General features: G+C 46.7%; 1 protein-coding gene across 8 annotated transcripts in view; it reads left to right on the forward strand.

Moving 5' to 3' along the window:
• Taok3 (TAO kinase 3) overlaps positions 1-13,429 on the forward strand; it is a 154,991-nt gene that overhangs the window by 52,837 nt on the left and 88,725 nt on the right. For 4 of the 8 annotated variants that reach the window (XM_006530385.4, XM_030254601.1, NM_001199685.1 and 1 more), the window contains one exon: positions 12,580-12,664. The exons of the other annotated variants lie outside the window; for them this stretch is intronic. The gene's annotated coding sequence lies outside the window, so the exon portion shown is untranslated. The remainder of the gene's footprint in view (positions 1-12,579; positions 12,665-13,429) is intronic. 8 annotated transcript variants of the gene reach the window in all.

The following is a 13,429-nucleotide window of genomic DNA, read 5'->3' on the forward strand; positions in this document are numbered from 1 at the left end:
AGAGAAGAGGAAGCCTGTGTGGAAGTCAGGGGACAACTTGTGGAAGACAGTTCTCATCTTCCACTATGTACATTCAGGGATTGAACTTGGGACCTCAGGCTTGGGTGCAAGCACTTTAACCCACTGAGCCATATTGCCAGCCCCTAACATTCCTTTGTTTGTGTGTGTCCTGTGCATGCACATGTAGAGGCCATAAGTCAACTTGGAGCGTCGCCCTCGGTTGCTCTCCACCTTATTTTTTGAAAGTGTCTCTCACTGAATGTGGAGCTCGTGGATTCAGACTAGCTAACTGACCAGAGGAGCCCATGGACCTCAGCTTCCCCAGCTCTGGGGCTCTGGAACACTCTTCTTACAGACTTGCAGCTACACAGGCTCTCTGGGCCCTTCTGTTAAGTGCTGGGTGTGATTATTTTGGGGTGTGTGGACATGTGTGTTTGTGTGGGTTTCTCCTGGCCTGCAGCAAGGGAGGTTCATGCTGGAGACCACATGACTCGTGTACAATATGTACTACACATAACACTCACTATACCCTTTCTCAGGGGCCAAAAGCAGACACCTGCATGGCCCAGGCCGGTTATGAGCAGTCCCTAGCTAGCCAGGCCAAGCCCACCATTCTCCATTTGTGCAGCGGACTTCTTGGTGTCCCAGAGAAGTGGGTGAAGATAGCTATGCTGTCCGTGTGGGGCCCGGGGTCACTGAGGACAGGAGTCCAATATTCACTAGGAAGGATGTCTGTCATACACCAACTGCAAAAACCAAGGATGCCGTGTCCTGTGAAGATGGGAATTAGTGGTGTGGCTCCGGGGAGAGGCTTAGGCACTGCGTCTTTCAGAGTGAGAGTGTTGGCTGAGGTGCATAGGGGTTTGCGCCATTCATTAGCAGCTGCACAGATTAGCCTGTAGATCCCAGCCCTCAGTGGGTGGAGGCTGGAGGGTCAGAATTTCAAGCTCATCCTTACTACATAGCGAATTCAAGTCCCGCTTGTGCTACGTGAGACCCAAGGAAGAAAGAAAAAATAGTATATGGAGAGTTGGTGGTGTGGGGCAGTTGCTGTTGTTTGGGGTTTTTGTCATGGTTTGGCTTGATTTTTCAGAGCTCAGGGCCTGACACATGCTAGGCACACACTCTGTCAGTCTATCCCAGGCTAAGTTCACACACCAGTAACAACTTTCAAGGAAACCAGCCACAGATAAAGAACCTGCTTTATGTAGCCAGAGACGGAGGCAGTGGTACTCACTGCTGGCTGGAGGGACTCACTCATCCACTCAACGCTCATTCAGAACCGCTGACGCTCAAATACGCTGAAATAGTACTTGCAGACACATTTAGGTCAAGACTTTGTAGTTAATCTTCAGGGGTGCTCTAATCTCATTTGTGGGTCATGCCTCCTCTCCAGTGGCTGCGCAAGGACAAGTATACTATAACATTTCCCTCTACTTCAAAGAATATTTGTTCCTGATTCTTTGATTTATCGTGGTATATTTTTAGAGTTTTTTTTTTAATTATGTTTGTGTGTGTGTGTGTGTGTGTGTGTGTGTGTGTGTGTCTATGTCTGTGTATGTGAGAACAGTGCCCCTCGAGTCCAGAAGAGGCCGCCAGATCCCTGTGGAGCTGGAGTTACAGGTGATTGTGAACCACATGACATGGTTCGTGGTTTGTTGGGAACGAAACACTGGGCCTGTGCAAGATCAGGAAGGGCTCCTAACTGTTTCATCTGTCCAGCGCTGAGATGAAACAGGGTCGGTGTTCTTTATTCTTCTGTGCTGGACGCTGAGGCTGGCTGTGTAACAAGGCTCTAGTTAGTGGTGATATGTAGTGATGCGTCCTGTCCTGCTGACTTAGTCTCTCGGGGCTCTGCCCATGGTGGGCAGCTGGGTCACTTGGTGGTTCTTCTCTTAGCATTTCCATGGTGGCTGTACCAGTGCACGCTGCTCTCTGCTTCCCACAGCCTCTGTCTCCTTACCTAACACCTGCCATTCTGACTGGGGTAGGATGGATTCTTAATGTGTATTTGGCCACAGAGACAAGTGAAATGACGCTCTTTGCTGGAAATTGGAGCAACTGGAGATCAGCATGTTAGGAAAAGTAAGTTCGGAAAGACAAATATCGTGCATTTTCTTTCTTTTGTGTATCCTGAAATTGTGTATCAGTGTATAAAAATGCATATTTAAAATATGGACTTATGTATGTAAATATGGATATATTTATGTGCTTATATAATATACTGTATATGCACAGTATATATGTTTATACATGTACTTATGTATGTATCAATATAACATTTATATGTAATGTAAAAATACACTTATATATAATACAATACATACATATACATATGTGTCTATCTGTGTGTGTGCATGTGTATATTTAGTGGAGGCTGCAAGTCCAAACCCAATGTGCTGCAGACCCTGTTCCTGCTGCGGCTTTCTTCTTGGGTCTGTCTGAACTTGAGGGTCTGTCCCTGCTGCTCTCCTCCTGTCTCTGACATCTAAGGACCCCAGTCCCACCAGAGATGGGCTCCACTCTTAAGACATCATCTGACCTCCATTCTCTTTCTGACGCTCCGGCTCCAAATAGCATGTGAGGTGGAGGGTGAGGACAGCCAGATAGACCCTTCCCAAAGAAGTGTGTACTTTAGGCAGACCTCACTGGCCTATGCTTTATAACCCTATCATTGGGAAGACGGAGGCAGAAGGATCTTTAGTTCAGGTCAAGTTCCCAGCCAATCCGAACTACAGTGTGTGACCCTGTCTCAAGAACAGAATACAAACAATTATGTGTAAGTATGTACGATTTGGTTCTGAAGTTTGAGTTTCTAACTGCTCATGATCATAAAGACTGCTTTCCCTCTCCACAAAACGGAGGGAGAATTATTCCCAAGCCAACAGCCAAGAAGGCGCTTGCTAATCCCTGTGGCATTTCAGAAGATCCTCACCCTGGGATATCCTGCGCTGAAGGAGGTCTCTTCTCAAGGCTCCTACTTCTCAGTTTGTTGCTCCCGGTGGCTGCCTTCCTGAGGCTCAGCACAGTGATCACAGGTCCCCTGCAGCTACATGGTCATTCTGCTCAGGATTTCAGTCTGAGCCGTCAGGCCCCAAGTACCAGCTGACTCAGTGTCCCCGAGCCCCACTCAGATCCACTCCCAACCGGAAATGCTATTTATACAGCGACTCTTAAAGCACACACTTAAATATGTGGGCTCTTTCCAGTTTGTGCAACGTGCTATCAAGCTCTACACACTTCAGAGAAAGGAAGGAGAAAAAGCAGGGGTGGAGGATGGAGAAAAACTTCCAAACAGAAACGGGACAAAGGCTTGGTTTGCATGTAGCTGTCTTTGTTTGTATTTTGTTCTTATTTGGGGCTTTTGTTTGCGTGTTTGTTTTTCTTTCTTTTTCAATGAAGCAAGTGTACAGTGATCTTTTGAAAACTTAAGGAGCCAGGCATAGTGGCACACACCTGTAATCCCAGCCCTTGGGAGGCAGAGGCAGGTGGATTTCTGTGAGCTCAAGACCATCGTGGTGGTCTATATACTTAATACCAGGCCAGCCAGGGCTACATAGTGAGACCCTGTGTCCCCAAACAAACATATATGTACATATTGAACAACATTCCCCAAATTCTAGATGTGTGTGTGTGTGTGTGTGTGTGTGTATGGACCTGGGGTCTAGAGAGGTGGTTCAACAATTAAGAACTCATGTTGCAGAGGACCAGGGTTCGATTCCCAGAACCCACATGGAGCTTGGCAACCATCTGTAACTCCAGTCCTAGGAGATAGACGCCCTCTTTTGTTCTCTTCCATCATCTAGTACACATGTGATGCACATCCCTACATGTAGGCCAAACATTCATGCACATATAATAATAATTTTTAAAATTAAAAAACAATAAGCCCTTCAATTTTATTCCTAGCATCCCATCATTTACACACCTCACTTGTTGCCCCAAGGAAGTCATGTTTAGCATGCGGACCGCATATTCAAGGGGAGGAATGCACACGTAGCATGAATCCAGCTCTCACAGTAATCCAACTCCAGCGTGCTCCAGCATGCTCCAGTGTGCTCCTCACCCATCCCTTCTCTCCACATCAGTACAGCTGCTCTATCTTCCCTATCTGGTCCAGACTGCCCTAGTCTCACCCTGCTCCATCATTGACCTTGACCCTGACCTCTTTATGCCATGTGCTCTTCTCCGATACCCATGTAGAGTCTTTAACTCCATCTGGCTAGAAACCCTCCTCCTTCTTAGTGGCAGGCTTGATCTCTCTCAGCTCTCCGTTTTCACTTGCTGGACTAACTTCTCCCTCATCACCCGCTCCTACAGCCCAGAGCTACCTCAGGCCCCAAGCCTTTTCTGGGATAGACAAGGTTCTCTGTTCCTTACTGGGCTGTCCCCTGTTTCCTGCATCCAGGTTCATGGAGCCACCTGCCCTCCCTGCTCCCGTCTCCCACTATTCCAAACTAATCTTACAATAAACATTTTAACTGGCCAGGCAGTAGTGGGGTGGCACACGCCTTTAATCCTAGCACTTGGGAGGCAGAGGCAAGAGAATTTCTGAGTTCAAGGCCAGCTTGGTCTACAAAGTGAGTTCCAGGACAGCCAGGGCTATACAGAGAAACAACAAAAAAGCAAAACAAAACAAAAATTTTTTTTAACTGGGTCTTGATGCAAAGGTGACATATGGACAGTCAGGCAGGTACGGATCACATCTTGATCCATAACCTTTACGAAGCAGAAAGACAGACACACACCGGAGATGGCATAAAACCTCAGTGCCTGCCCCCAGGAACACACCTCCTTCATTAAGGCCACACCGCCTGGTCCTTCCCAAACAGTTCCAGGAACTCAGGCCCAAGCACTCAAATATATAAACCTGTAGGAGAATATTCTTGTCCTGACCAACACAGTGGCATCATGTGACCCTTTATATTCTCTGCCTGGCTTATTTAACTCACTACAGTGACATCCGGGTGACATCCGGCTCCATCCCCTCATGGTCAGTGATATATCTCATGCTTTCAGAAGGCTGAACAATGTCCTGTGTGTATAAGCAGTGCCTACCTGAGCATTCGTGGGGCCAGGCGCTTAGCTCCTTTCGCCGCTAACTGAACAGAGCTCCAACAAACAGGGATAGAATTGTCCGGGAGCCTTCCTGCCTCTTGACATAATGGTTGTATTTTCGTGCGTTCCCACCCACATTGTGCCAGGAAGGTTCTCTTTCTTACAGATCCCTGCCAGCTCTTGTCATCTTTTGTCTCTTTGATAATAGCCAGTCTTACTGGAGCGAAGTGACATCTCCTGGTGTTGATTTGCATTTCCCCCACGGGCTCCCCCAGTGCTGGGGAGTTTCAAATGTGTGGTCTGCACATTTGCATGTCTACTTTTGAGACTTGTCTGTTTAATCTGTTGGACAATTCAGGTATTCTTTTTAAAGCCTTTTTTTTGTTATATGCTTAATTTATCACTCATTGATTCATTCACTCAGCAAGCAATGTTCCCTGTGTGTCCAGCACTAAGCGAGCCTTTAGGGTCTCTGTAACCCGAGACAGCCTATGCTCCAACACAGCACCTTGAACGTGTACTGAAGTTTTTAGTTTCATACTACAGGCATGAGGGCGGGATGTTAAAATGTCCGTATTCAGTGTGTTTCAGCAGCAACACTTCTCTAAGAATAGAAAACTTAGTGTGCCCGTAAAGACGCTGCAGTTTGTGACATGTGTCAGTCTTGAGTGAGCCCAGGTGTTTCCAGAAGTGTCCATCACCCTTCTTGGTACCACAGTAGGCACAGTTCACAGTGCACATTTCTGTGCTCAGGAGCCCAGCTGCACTGACATCACACCCTACACTAAGGGCTTCCTGCTGGAGACACCTGGTATCATAAGCCTTTGACTCTGAATTCATCTCTGGTCATTGAATGCACAGAAACCTCCCTTTACTGTTGACAGACTTTTCTATGACCTCCACGTTCAGTTATATAGTCCCATCCTGGCAGCATAGCCCACAGGTCAAGAGATCAGGCACTAGAGCTGGGAAGGCAGCTCAGTGGATAGGAGCGCTTGCTTTGCAGACACCTGGACCCAAGTTCAAATCTCCACCACCCACATAAAACATTGGTTGAAACTTTGTGTGTCTATCACCCCAGCATTGTGTGTCAGAGACAGGAGGATCCTGAGAGTTAGCTGGCCAGTGAGAGACCCTAATGCAGAGGGTGACAGAGGCTGCCTGACATCCTGCTCTGCCCCCTGCATGCAAGCTGCCCCCCACCCACAGACCTGTGCATACTGTTTACGGTACTATGTACTGGAGTACAGACTGTCTCAGGGTACAAAGACCCTAAAGTCTCGCTCAGTGCTGGACACACAGGTGACATTTAGTATGCTTGCTGAGTGAATGAAGGAATGTGTGATAAATTAAGCAAATAAGCAAAAATAAGCTTTAAAAAGAATTAGGATTCTGTAAATATTATTGATAATATATATAGATGAATGTTAATCAAGTCTGAGGACCACGGGATGTATTATTATTGTATTTTGCAATCGTTTAAGCATTTATATTATGTGTTTGGTTCATATCATGTATTTGATAGCTAGATAGTTATATATCATTATGTCACACAATTTGGTTCAATCTATTAGACCAATTTGGAATTTATAAAGCCAGATGAACACCATTTTTGCACTGGTCTTAAATATTTTTCATTTTATTTATGTGTATGTGTGTCTGTGCATCCCATGAGTGCAGTGCCCAGAGAGGACAGAAGAGAGCATCAGATCCCAGAGAACTGGAGTTAGACGCTGTGAGCCTCTTGATATGGGTACTGAAAATCAAACCCAGGTCCTTTTCAAGAGCAGCCTGTGCTCTTAACCTCTGACCCGTCTCCCCAGCCCCCAGGTCTTGATTTAAGACCCACATAAAGTAGTGTTTATTTTCTGAGCTCAAGTAGCATTGAGCTCAAGTTTCTGGCCTCCCATCAAAATAGCAGACAGTACACAGGTGCTAAATACCCAAGTGAAGGGATCCAGGGTGGAGGGGTGGCTCAGTGGTTAGAACACTCACTGCCCTTCCAGAGTTTCTGGACTTGATTTCCAGCACCCACATTGCAGTTCAAAACTGTCTCTGACTTCAGCTTCTGAGAATCTGATCTTCTGACCTCCATCAACAGTAGCCGCAACACACATGATACACAAAGACACAGGCAAAACATCCATACACACAAAACAAAAACATGTAAAGTTAAAAGTTCAAAGGAGCCTGGCTTCTGCCCTCTGTCTACCAACCCAATCAAACAGAACAACCAATAGTTTTTTTTTTTCCTTCCTTTAAGACAGAGACATAGATCTTAGTCTTAAGAGGGACAGGAAGAGTCTTTGTCATATAATTTTACGTCAGTTCACTCAGGAGTAGGCTAACAGTTATCTTTATTATGATAAATCAATAAACTCAAGACACTTGTGCCACACTTGTGAGGTGGCGCTCAGGTGACTGCCGTGTCCCTCCCCGGCTCTCAAACGCTGAGACACACAAGCGCCCTGGGCTATTTGATCTTGGTAGTGTAAAAGTTAACTGTTGTCTAGTTTCATTGTCAAAATGTAAGGGCCATAAAAGGCAGTTTTCTTACCTCAGAGTAATGGTTAGTGGTGGCGGGCAGGCACAGCAGCTAGCCGGCTTTCTTAGCAGGTGACTCCTGTCATGTCTGCGTGTAGGCTGAGTGGCAGGCATGAGGTGCGACAACCCACCCTGCACTAGTTCCGACTTTCACAGAGCCCTGACTAGGGTCTCAACTTCAGTTTTTGCTGCAGTCCAATAATTAACAAATGACTCAGTGTACCCCTTGATGCCCAACCATCTCTGTGATGCCCCAGCCTGGCCTCTGATATCCCATTCTGCCCTCTGATGCCCCACCCTCCCTCTGATGCCCCACACACCCTCTGATGCTCGACCCTCTCTCAGATCTCCAGCCCTTCAGCCCTCAGAAGCATTGGCCCACCCTCTAAAAGCAAGCGATGAACAAGTCTTCAGTATGGGTCCTGGGTTGCTGGTCTCCCTCAAGGCCCTCTAGCTACATCCCCATGTTTTCTCTTGTGCTGTGCTAAAGGGTGATCCCAGGACCTTGTATGCTTGCACTTGTATGCTTGCACTTGTATGCTTGCACTTGTACTTGGCAAGTATTTTGGCAGCCCAGTCCCAAGCCCTTCTAGGCATATATTTGTGTGAGAATTTTATATTCTTTTTTTAAATATTCGTTTGAAATTATTTATAACATGTACAACTGCATGTGAATATGTGTATGTGAAAGGCTTATGATCCCCTGGAGCTAGAGTTAGAGGCAGTTGTGAAGCACCTGACGTGGGTGCTGAAAACCAAACCCGGGTCCTCTGCGAGAGTAGTACCTGCTCATAACCACTGAGCCGCCTCTCTGGCCCTGTATTCTTTCCTTAAAGGTGTCCCCCAATTTCTCCATCGTGTGGGTTGAAGTACCGAATATAAGTATATACGGTATTAGGAGATCCTCAGGACACAGAAACCCAATCTCATGGGACACTAAAAGCCCTCCAAAACATAGCAACTTGGGTTGCATGGAAGTCTGACCTGGGCGTGTGGTTCAGGGGAAGCTCTCTGGGCTAAGAAGTGAGGAATTCTGGAGTTTGGTTTGGAGGAAATACCTCTTTGTGGGCTTGAGGTAACAATTGAGTTCCTGAGACTCGAGAGAGGAGGAGAGGGCAGGGAGAGGAAGAGGAGAAGGAGGAAGGGGAAGGTAGGGGATGAGGGAGGAAAAGGAGAAGAAGGAACTCTTCCCGTTATTGGGTGCTTTTCCGACATGAACCCTTCTGACTCTTCCTCCCTTCTGTGATGCTGAAGTTCTGTGGGGTTTTGGCTTCGCTGGCTCCTGGTTTGTCGGGGAAGTGGCGTGATTAAAACATGACAAAGCAGTAGAGAGCCTCATAGAGACTGTCTAGTCTCCATTTCTGGGGGTCACAGAGACTCTGTGTGTCTATGCCATTTCTCTGTTTCTTCTTTTTCCACAAGGTCTGTGAACAATTCTGTAACTCTCTTCCTGTTGTTGGAAGGCTCCATCTCTGAGGAACAAGAGGAAACGCTGTAATTTCGGTTGCTGTTGCTCTTAGCTAAGCAGATCGTTTTGGTTGACCCAAGCTCCCACGGCCTGAAAAGCAACATTCTTGGCACAATTCTCAGCCATTGCTGTCCATGTGACATATACGGTCACAGAGGCTGAGATGGGAAGACAATTTTATGTGTGTCACTTGAGCAAATGCTCACAATGAAATCCTCCTAGGGAAAAATAATCCCAGTACTGTTTAGAGAGGAGAGTGGGTCTGGATTTTTATGACTGGTTCTGAGCTGGACAACAGGAGACTGGTATAGAGTTTCATTGATCCTCAACTGTTTACCAAGGCCAAAAAGCCCAGCTAGTTTAGCCCCAGGTCTATATTCCAGAGAGCCCAGCTAGTCTAGCCCTGTGTATATCCACTCAGAAATGTGGGCAGAGATGACTGCAATGCTGTTATTCACAGCAGCTGGCAGATAGACATGCCCTCACATGTTGGTCAGCTGAGCTGCTGATGGGCACCCTGTGGTATACTCTCACAATGGAACGTTACATAGAATTGTCCCAGACATGAGATACCAATTCATGTTACATGCTGGCCTATACCACATGAAAGAAACCAGCCCCAAGAGAACACATGTTATGTGACACATGTTCTATGAGGCTGTTCTCAGAACTCTCAGGAACCAGGAAATGGAAGGAGACAAAAGCTAGTTGGTGTTTGCCTAGTGTGGAGGGCGAGAGGGCAAAGGCTGTGGGTTTCTCCTTGCCGTGAAAGCAGTCTAAGAATGGCATTGTGGTGGTTGCACATCCCCTGGGAAAACACCAAAACCTTCTGTAAGCAGATTGGATATGGGAGTTATATGTCAAGGAAGCAAATTTTTTTTAACTTGAGTACACATAGTTCAACTAAGAAGTGGACTCAAACATATGCCTTACTCTGTGGGCATGCTGGACACTCCAGGCTGTGTTTATCTGTTTATCTGAAGCAAAGAGTTAAAATTATAGGCTGGGTCTAGGTAGATGGCTCAGTCAGGAAAGGGCTTGTGTGTACCTACAGAAAAGGCCAGGAGTGGTAGTGTGCGCCTGTAACCACATTGTAATAGGGAGGAAGACAGGAAATCCATGGAGCTCATTGGCCACCCAGCCATGATCCATCTGTGAGCCCCAGGGTCAGTGAGAAACCCTGTCTCGACAGAGAGAGAGACAGAGACATAAATGGATGGATGAGTGGGTGGATGGGTGTGAAGTGATTGAGACACCCGACAGCAACCTCTGTCCTCCACATGCATGCATGTGCACACACATGTACACACACTCACATTAGTTTTATTCACTAGCTCTCACACAATGTTGTTAGGAATATCTTAGTCCCTGGCTCTGTCATCAGACTAGATTAGCAGGAGGGCATTGTAGCCATGGAGTTACTGATGGTTTAGTGATTAAGTGAAATTTGGTGCTGAATACGGGTAGGCTCTAGCTAATCTAAAACAAGCTACAGAAAGAATCCGAGGAAAGAGCTGGGTGGTGGTGGGCCATGCCTTTAATTCCAGCATCTCTCAGGAGGCAGAGGCAGGAGGATCTCTGAGTTTGAAGCCAGCCTGTTCTACACAGAGAGCTCCAGGTCACCAAAGGAAACCCTACACAGAGAAATCCTGTCTCAAAAAACAAAAACAAAAACAGAATCAGGGAATAACTGGAATCATGAAACTATGGTTTGTGAACAGAGGCACAAGGTATCCTTGGATTGGGGAGAACAGGTGGAAGTTGAGACATTGCTTCTAGTTGTTTATTTTAATTCCTGCAAGGCACTGGACCCTCTGTGGTGGTTCACAACTTTGATCTCAGCACTCAGGATGCAAAGACAGGCAGATCTCTGCTAGTTTGAGGCCAGCCTGGGCTACATAGGGAGTTCCAGGCCAGCTAGGGCTACACAGGGAGACCCCTCACCTCATGTCAACAAAACAAAAACGTACTCCAAGGCTGGGAGATGGCTCAGTGGGTAGAGCGTTTCTCACACAAGTATGAGGGCTTGAGTTCAGACACCCAGAACCGAGCTCTGTGAAGCCTCCATCTCCAGTGGTGGAGTGCTGGTTGTGAGTGTCAGGGACCATCCTCTGAGTCGGACCCTGAGCAGTCACTAGGCAGTCAGTGAGGACAGTGCTCAGTGAGACGGCATAGACAAGTTTGAAGATGAGATTCTATGCAGGTGTCAGCTACATGTCAAAAGGACAAGCGTGAAGAAGCAAGTATGGACATGGAGAAAGGATAAAGCCAATTGTTAACAGGAACTCGGCATGCTGTGTGCAAGGCTTTGTGGTGGGTCGGGTGCGTGTGGAGGCCACAGAACAACTGTGGCTCTCATTCCACAGTACCGACCACCTTGGTTTTGAGTCCCTCACTGACTGAGGGCTCACCAATTCAGCTAGCTGGCCAGCAACCCACAGGCATCCGATCTGCCTCAGCCTCCTCAACGTTGGCACTGAAAACCTACCACCACATCCAGGTTTATTTTGCTTTCTTTTCTTTTTCTTTTTTAAATGCATGTACTAGGGTGACTATCTCTCCAGCCCCTGAGTTGGGAATAAAAATTAAAAAAAAAAAAAAAAAGGTTCTAAATCTGTGTCCACATTCGTCTCACATTAGTCATGTATTGCTTTAACAATATAAAATTAATAGTTAACATGGAAATGTGGGAGATGGCTATAGGCAAGTCTGGAAAGGGAGGTGTTGGAACAGTGTATCTCACGACTGTGCCAGAAACAACAGAGGTCACTGGGAGTCGACAACATTGATTATCATGTGCTGCCAGGTTAGTGTCACATACCGTGCGTAGGGTTTCTTGTTCTTCTCTTCTATGGCTTATTTACTTATGTATTTATTTATTGTTATGGTTTTTCTTTTTCTTTCTTTGAGACTTATTTCTTCTTGTTTTATGTGTACTGGTGTTTGCCTGCATGCATGTCTGTGTATCATGTGTGTGCAGTGCCCATGGAGGCCAGAAGAGGGCGCTGTATCCACTGGAAGTGGAGTAAGAGACAGTTTTGCGCTACACATGGGTGCTGGGAACCATCCAGGAGCCCTCTGGAAGGGCCTGACACTCTTAACCACCTAGCCATGTCTTTCAGCAGCCGGTGGGTCATTTTGAGTTATATGACGTATCTACAGATCTGTGGCTCCTCCATGTAGATCCTGAGTCTACTGAGGTGGTCATCTCATGGGAATCCCAGAAGCCTGTGATGAAAGTTGGATCTTTTATATTTACCTTTCATGCTTGGCAATAAATGCTTTATATTATTTTTCTGAATATTTATGTCTACTCCATCATTAGTTGTTGGTTTGATTTTATCAAGATATCAAAGTCTCATTAGGTTGCGCAGACAGGCCTCGGACTCCTGGGCTCCAGCCATTCCCAGTCCCCCACCCCCACCCCCAGAGTCCCTGGGACCACAACTGTCGGCTCTCAAGTTCAGCTCTGTTCTCCCATAGTTATGTATCCTCCCCTCTGTCCACAGACACATCCTAAGTGCAGAAGTGAGGAGAGACTGCTGCTACAATGTTCCAGAGCCACTCAGTGGGGGCTGTGCCATACATCAAAAGGTACTGTGCTCCCTGACGCAGCTGCCTCCTATAATATAGGAGTAAGTTGTGTTTTCTGGGCTTTCTGTGGTGAGATTTTACTGTGTTCGTAAGAATCTGACAGGTATATAAACACATGAGTAAGAAGGTAGGGCATATACGGATGGAGCGATGATTGGGAATTAAGAACATGCACTCTTCTTGCAGAAGACCTGGCTTCGGTTCCCAGCACCCACATAAGACAGCTCCCAACCTACCTGTGACTCCAGCTCCAGGAGGCTTGGCGCCCTCTTCAGGCCTCCACCGGCACTGCGCCCACATGAACAAACCCAACACCTAGCTGCTGCTGCATACACATAATTTACAAAATGAAATAAGTGTTTTTAAAATGTTATATTATTGAAAGTGTGGGGTTTTTTTTTTAGGTCTAAGGAGATGGCTCAGGTGACATATTCCTTGCATTACAAACATGAAGTCCTCACTTTGATTTACCCCCCCCCCCCAGAACCACATAAAATAGCCAGGGGTGATGGCACGTACCTGTCATCCCAGCACTGTGGAGACACCCTGGGGGGAGGGGGCTCACTAACCAGCCACCCTCGCCCAACTGATGAGGTCTGGACTCAGTATGAGACCGTGTCTCAAAAAGTAAGATGGAGAAACAGTGGAGGAAAAGACCTCTGCTTCACCTCCTGCTTCTACATGTGCGTACATGGCCAAGCACATGCTCGCCCATATGAACATGTATGCATATAAACACACACACACACTTCACCGTCTCTAGGG

This window comes from Mus musculus, chromosome 5 (genome assembly GCF_000001635.26).
Source record: "Mus musculus strain C57BL/6J chromosome 5, GRCm38.p6 C57BL/6J".
Taxonomy (NCBI): Eukaryota; Metazoa; Chordata; class Mammalia; order Rodentia; family Muridae; genus Mus; species Mus musculus.